This window comes from Procambarus clarkii, chromosome 3 (genome assembly GCF_040958095.1).
Source record: "Procambarus clarkii isolate CNS0578487 chromosome 3, FALCON_Pclarkii_2.0, whole genome shotgun sequence".
NCBI classification, from domain to species: domain Eukaryota; kingdom Metazoa; phylum Arthropoda; class Malacostraca; order Decapoda; family Cambaridae; genus Procambarus; species Procambarus clarkii.
In genome coordinates this window covers 5,432,761-5,438,912 of record NC_091152.1, presented here as the reverse complement: position 1 = coordinate 5,438,912, position 6,152 = coordinate 5,432,761, and the positions used below count along the sequence as shown (strand labels likewise).

Genomic DNA, 6,152 nt, shown 5'->3' with positions numbered 1-6,152 from the left:
CACTTCCAGCTGCACCCGTTGGGCGCTCTAGGAAACCTTCAGTGTATATGATTTGAGAGAGAGAATGCTCTGTGGACAGAGCATCAATATGGCTTAAGACGTTGAGCTTTGCCTCAAAACAAAGCTGGGACTGATCTCTAATTTGCTCCTTTGATGGAAAGGGAGGGATTAAAATTGAAAAGGGTGTAATTTCCTACAGTGCAGGAAAGTGCTATTGTTGTCTCTCTTGGTACAAATTATAAATCTGATACTTTCTGAGTTCAGTTCCAATTTTATTTATCTATTTGAAACAATGTTTACATTCAATAAAGAAATTCTGGAGGGCTTCTGTGCAACGGTTAGGATGAGCTAGCCTAAGCATTTTTATACCAATTTGACAGTTATTTTCAGTAACACGATAAACAACGCTCGGAATATTAAGTTCCTTTCTCATATTAAGTATCTTTGTGGTACGAAGGCACCCAAGGATTATCCTCAAGGCTTCGTTCTGCAATTTTTCAAGCCCTCCAAGCTTTCTTTCAGGATGCCTTAAAGTTAGTTTAGTTCATTTATTATGCACCCCATACCCATCTTGTGGGCGGTAGTGGAAAGGGTTGCAGAGGCACATAATGGGCTCAGGGACTGAACCCCACAATTCATTTAGCTAAGCAAGTTACAATCTTGATGAGCTAGTTACAAAATTCAGTATAAGTCGTCACATCAACAATGGGTTCGAGATCGATCACAAGTACAGTTTCTAAATTAAGCAACTGACATATGTGGAGAGCTAGTGTCACAATTGATATGTTTGTCCTGCACACCGCCCCTCATCCAGTGGGCAGCGGTGGATAGGTTACAATCACTTTGTTACTACTTACAGTTAGCAAACTGGGGATATTTGGCTAAAATTTCTGGTACCAGATAATTTTGAATGAAATATTGACACATCGTTGGTACATTGGTTATAAAATTGTCTCTGAATTCACTATCACATAGTGACGGAGGGTGTGCGAATAATTTTGTTGACAGTTAACATTTGGTCAGGTCTACATCGGCAGATAATGAGAATTCCCAGAAATACTTGTAACCGAGTCTAAGCCGAGCAGTAGTAACATCTAGAAGTCTGCTGATTTTATTGGATGAACCATAGATGTGTCGCTCCTCTTGCATAATAGTATTGAACGAAAGTTAATCTCCCCAAACAATTTCGCGTTTTGGGCAAGTTACCCCTCCACTCTCTCCATTTTTTTTTGGACATTCCCTGGTAGTGTGCGGAAATACTGAAAAGTGTATACTCTTTTCAACTTTGTCACCTTAATTCTCGTCCTATGTCTTTCATTTTGGTATCAATGCGTTCGCAATAGAATTCCCAACAGAACTATGTGAATATAATGTCAAAGACAGCAGCGCGCTCCACCCGCCGACAAGATGAATGTAGGCCAAGGGTACCAGAAAAAGAAAGCTGAGCGTGATAATACTGAAAAGTGTATACCCTTTTCAACTTTGTTACCTCAATTCTCATCCTAGGTTTTTCAATTTAGCATCAATGTGTTCGCAATAGAATTCTCTACAGGACTAAAGGCATATAAACTCCAAAAGCCCGGCTTACCATCCGCAACAAACAGAGAAAGCGAGAGCGTGTTACCAGGGAGCGCACAAGAGCGATAAAATGTATACACTCTTTTCATTCTGGTCACCTCAATTGTCATCCTAGGTCTTTCATTTTGGTATCAATGTGTTCGCAATAGAATTTCCAACCGGAATTTATGCATGAAATGTCAAAAACAGCAGCGTGCTCCACCCGCTGACGTGATGAAAGCACGGCGGACCATCCACACAAAACAGAGAAAGTGAGAGAAAGTAACCTGGGAGCACTCTAGTGCAATGTAATGTGAACACACTTTTCACTTTGGTTACCTCAATTCTCGTCATATGTCTTTCATTTTGGTATCAATGTGTTCGCAATTGTATCTGCTGGCATTTTACCCTTTGCTTGGATCTGAAGGGTTTTAGGCTCACCACGATGCAATCTGATAGTACCACACGTGTATATACCTATCTTCAAGCAGCAATTCACTCATTCAAACCGACTTATAATAGTTATCCATATATAAATGGTAATCTTTGTTCTACCTGTTAACCTGTCATATGAAGAAAGATTGTCAAAGCTTATATTACATTCTCTAGAAAAGCAAAGAATTAGGAGTGACATATGGTAGAGGTGCACAATGGGATGAATGGACATAACAAAGGGGACATTAATGGGGTATTAAAAGTAGCAACACAAGACAGAACTCGAAACAAAGTGTAAAAATTGGAAAAATTTAGATTTAGGAAAGAACTGCATGAGTAAATACACTGGGTTTGTACCTTAAGGTTCATGTATGCAATATTACAGAGTTCCAGTTAACTCCCATGCATGCTGTTAATTTATGTTATGTTCATGTTTTTTATGTTAAAATGTTTTTGTTGATTTGTTTGTATATTTTCATAAGTAAAGCATGCTTACCGTCTTATTCCAAGTTTTATGATAACTTTACAAGGTTTAAAACATAAAGTTCAATATATATTCTGGTTTTCATACAGGAATTATACGTTAATATAACATCATAATAACGTAATGATGTCGTGTAAATAACGTTATACTGACGTCATATAAATGTTATATTTATGTTATAAGAACGTAAACTGGATAGCTTTACAGAAAGTAAACAAAAAAACTAAATGTTGACTGAAAATTATTTATTCTTAAATATAAAGCATGAAAACATTATAATACCATAGCATTCACTATTATTTTTAAATTTTTACATAAATCTTAAAAAACTGTGTCATAAGAATATATGTTTTTAGTTATATCCTTTGGTTTTAAGAATGTCAGATATACGTATTTATGTCAAAAGTTACAGTATTACCTTTGTGGAACCATTTAAAAACGTCCACAAACGTTCTGTGTTTGGTGGGCCACAACCAACGCTCCACCCCCACAACCCGCGCTCCACCCCCACAACCCGCGCTCCACGCCCACAACACCCGCTCCACGCCCACAACACCCGCTCCACGCCCACAACACCCGCTCCACGCCCACAGATACAATGACAGGGCAAACAATAACTAGCATCGCCTCACCCATACTGTTGGAGGTCATCTTCCTGGTGTGTGGTGGACGCCTGCATGGTGCGGGTGTTCCTGCAGGGGCGGTCAGCGGGAGTCCGGGCTACACTCCGTCCGCGTCGCCTGCACGCGTCACACTGACTGATCTCCCACTACCACGCTCCTCTCCTCCCACTACCACGCTCCTCTCCTCCCACTACCACGCTCCTCTCCTCCCACTACCACGCTCCTCTCCTCCCACTACCACGCTCCTCTCCTCCCACTACCACGCTCTTATACTATATACAATGATATTACAAATATACTCCCTATTTCTTTACATGTTTTGATGTCTGTGGGACATATAACAAATATTATGTTACAGAATATTGCAGAATTTTAATTTTTAAAAAGTGTACTGCCGCGCACTCGTCGCTTCATTACAAACCCCTGCCATTTTTGGGCGTGAGGATGAACATAGGCGATATAAATTGTATTAATTTATATACAATATTTGCAACTGCAAGTTGCGTAGAAATTTGCAACTGAAGATGCTGGAGTTTATTGCAGCTTCGCGGTTGCTAGTAAGTAGCAGCTGCAGTTGCTAGTAAGTTGCAGCTGCAGTTGCTAGTAAGTTGCAGCTGCAGTTGCTAGTAAGTTGCAGCTGCAGTTGCTAGTAAGTTGCAGCTGTAGTTGCTAGTAAATTGCAACTACAGTTGCTAGAGTTTATAACTGCAAGTTGCAGCCTATGGTGTGCATGTGCAGGGATACATGTTAAGTGATAATAATAACGAGTGTGATAGGCGTAAGCCAATGTAACATAGAAATTGTAATGGCAATTAAATCTAAAGGATAAATCTTTATACAAAATATATACTGTACCAAAATTTACCTCAGGGCCGCTATAACACTCTAGTGGCCTCGACGACGACAGGAAGCCGGCGGCTTGTCAAAGGACCCCCGATTCGTCCTGATAATTTTGTCCAGCTGTATTTTAAAGTTCAGCAGAATCTTAACATTTTCAGCTTTGGCAAGTAGGCAGTTCCATGGGTTAATAACTCTGTGGGTCATAAAGCATTGCCTGTTCTCAGTCCTACACTGTGCCTTGTTGAGCTTGAAAGCATTTGAAGAAGAAATTATTTGGTTCAACAATTGCCAAATTTAAAAGAGAGTCCAGGAAGTTTTTTAGTTTAGCTCTTCTATTATGCACCACATACTCATATTGTGGGCGGTAGTGGAAAGGGTTACAAAGGCATATAATGGGCTCAAGGACTGAATCCAACAATTCATTTAGCTACAATCTTGATGAGATAGTTACAAAATTCAATATACGTCGTCACATCATCAATGGGTTCGAGATCGACCAAAAGTAGAGTTTCTAAATTAGGGAACTGACATGTGGAGAGCTAATGATAGAAATTACCTACTTAAAATTATCTGCTAGATTAAGGACCTGCCCGAAACGCTGCGCGTACTAGTGGCTTTACAAGAGTGTAAATACTGTACTATCCAATGTATTCTCACAAACCCAATGTACCTTCTTGTATATATATAAATAAATCAATAAATGTTATAATTTATATGTTTGTCCTGCACACCGCCCCCATCCAGTGGGCAGCGGTAGATAGGTTACAATCACTTAGTTTCTACCTACATTTAGCAAACTGAGGATATTTGGCTAAAATTTCTAGTAGATCATTTTGAATGAAATATGTGAACATCTTTGGAACATTTGTTGCAGAATTGTCTCTCAATTCACGTATCTTTTCGCACTCCATCACATAGTGACGGAGGGTTATTATTAAGTTAATAATTACTACATTATTTAGATACTATCGATAACATATATCGACGCTTTTACTGCTTATTTTCACGAGTATGGTATAAGAGTACGGTTAAGTTTTTAACTTTCAGATGGCGTATGTAACATATCAAGGATCATCACTATATATTTTAGCACGTGTCAAACAGATAACACAAACTATGTTATGAAAACAATGCACACTTATAAATATATCCAAACAGTAAAGATACAGAATAAAACTCATGGTAGCACAACAATAGAAAAATATTGCAAAGAATAAAGCAATTGTTGTTTCTTAAAGTTACCGGTCGATGCCCTTCTAGTCCCGAAATAAGTTTACCTCTTTCGCCTCAGCGATCTGTCGTCGGTATCGCTAATTTTCTCATATATTTAACTCTGGTTTCCCTTCAAAACGCATAAATCTTTCGCCTTTTACTAAAGATTTCCGTGGAGGGTAACAACTCAATGAGTCTTAAATAATTTTTTCTTGGCCCATTAAATTGGGCCTTATTACCCTTAATATTAGTAGTTTTAAGTAATAATACTGGGGCTACTTCGTGGCTTGGACAAAATAGAGGAACCTGTTTGCAGGAGACTAAGCGGACTATCCCAAATATTATCCTAAAGCACAAACTGTAAATTATATAAATCTTCTCCCACCTGCCAAATAAGCAGTCAAATTAGAAGATTAAATAACATAAATAAAAACCCACCCGAAATATCAGTTTCCTTGGAGCGAAAGGAAACCATTGGACCAACCAAGAGATCCTCCTGGTCCAAATAATTCACACTAAGTAACCTCATTTATCTTTCCCAACAAGGTTTGAAAAGAAAAGTACCTTTCATAAATGGTTTCCTCACAGAAGCAAATGCAGTATTTGCAACTTTCACAGAAATCTATACTAAAGATTATGTGGAGAGTGAGGTTTAGATTACATATTATAAGCACTATCTCTTATCTCACAAATGCACTCTACAATAGTTAGTTTAGTTCATTTGTTATGCACCCCATACCCATCTAGTGGGCGGTAGTGGAAAGGGTTACAGAGGCACATAATGGGCTCAGGGACTGAACCCCACAATTCATTTAGCTAAGCAAGTTACAATCTTGATGAGCTAGTTACAAAATTCAGTATAAGTCATCACATCATAAATGGGTTCGAGATCGACCACAAGTATAGTTTCTAAATTAAGCAACTGACATATGTGGAGAGCTAGTGTCATAACTGATATGTTTGCCCTGCACACCGCCCCCCATCCAGTGGGCAGCGGTGGA

At 38.8% G+C, this 6,152-nt stretch overlaps 1 non-coding gene across 1 annotated transcript; it reads left to right on the top strand.

The window, feature by feature from the left end:
• Positions 1 to 5,267: 5,267 nt before the first annotated feature.
• LOC138369179 (U5 spliceosomal RNA) lies at positions 5,268 to 5,384 on the top strand. Its single transcript, XR_011229774.1, has one exon. It is a non-coding gene; the product is annotated as a U5 spliceosomal RNA (small nuclear RNA).
• The last annotated feature ends 768 nt before the right edge of the window (positions 5,385 to 6,152 follow it).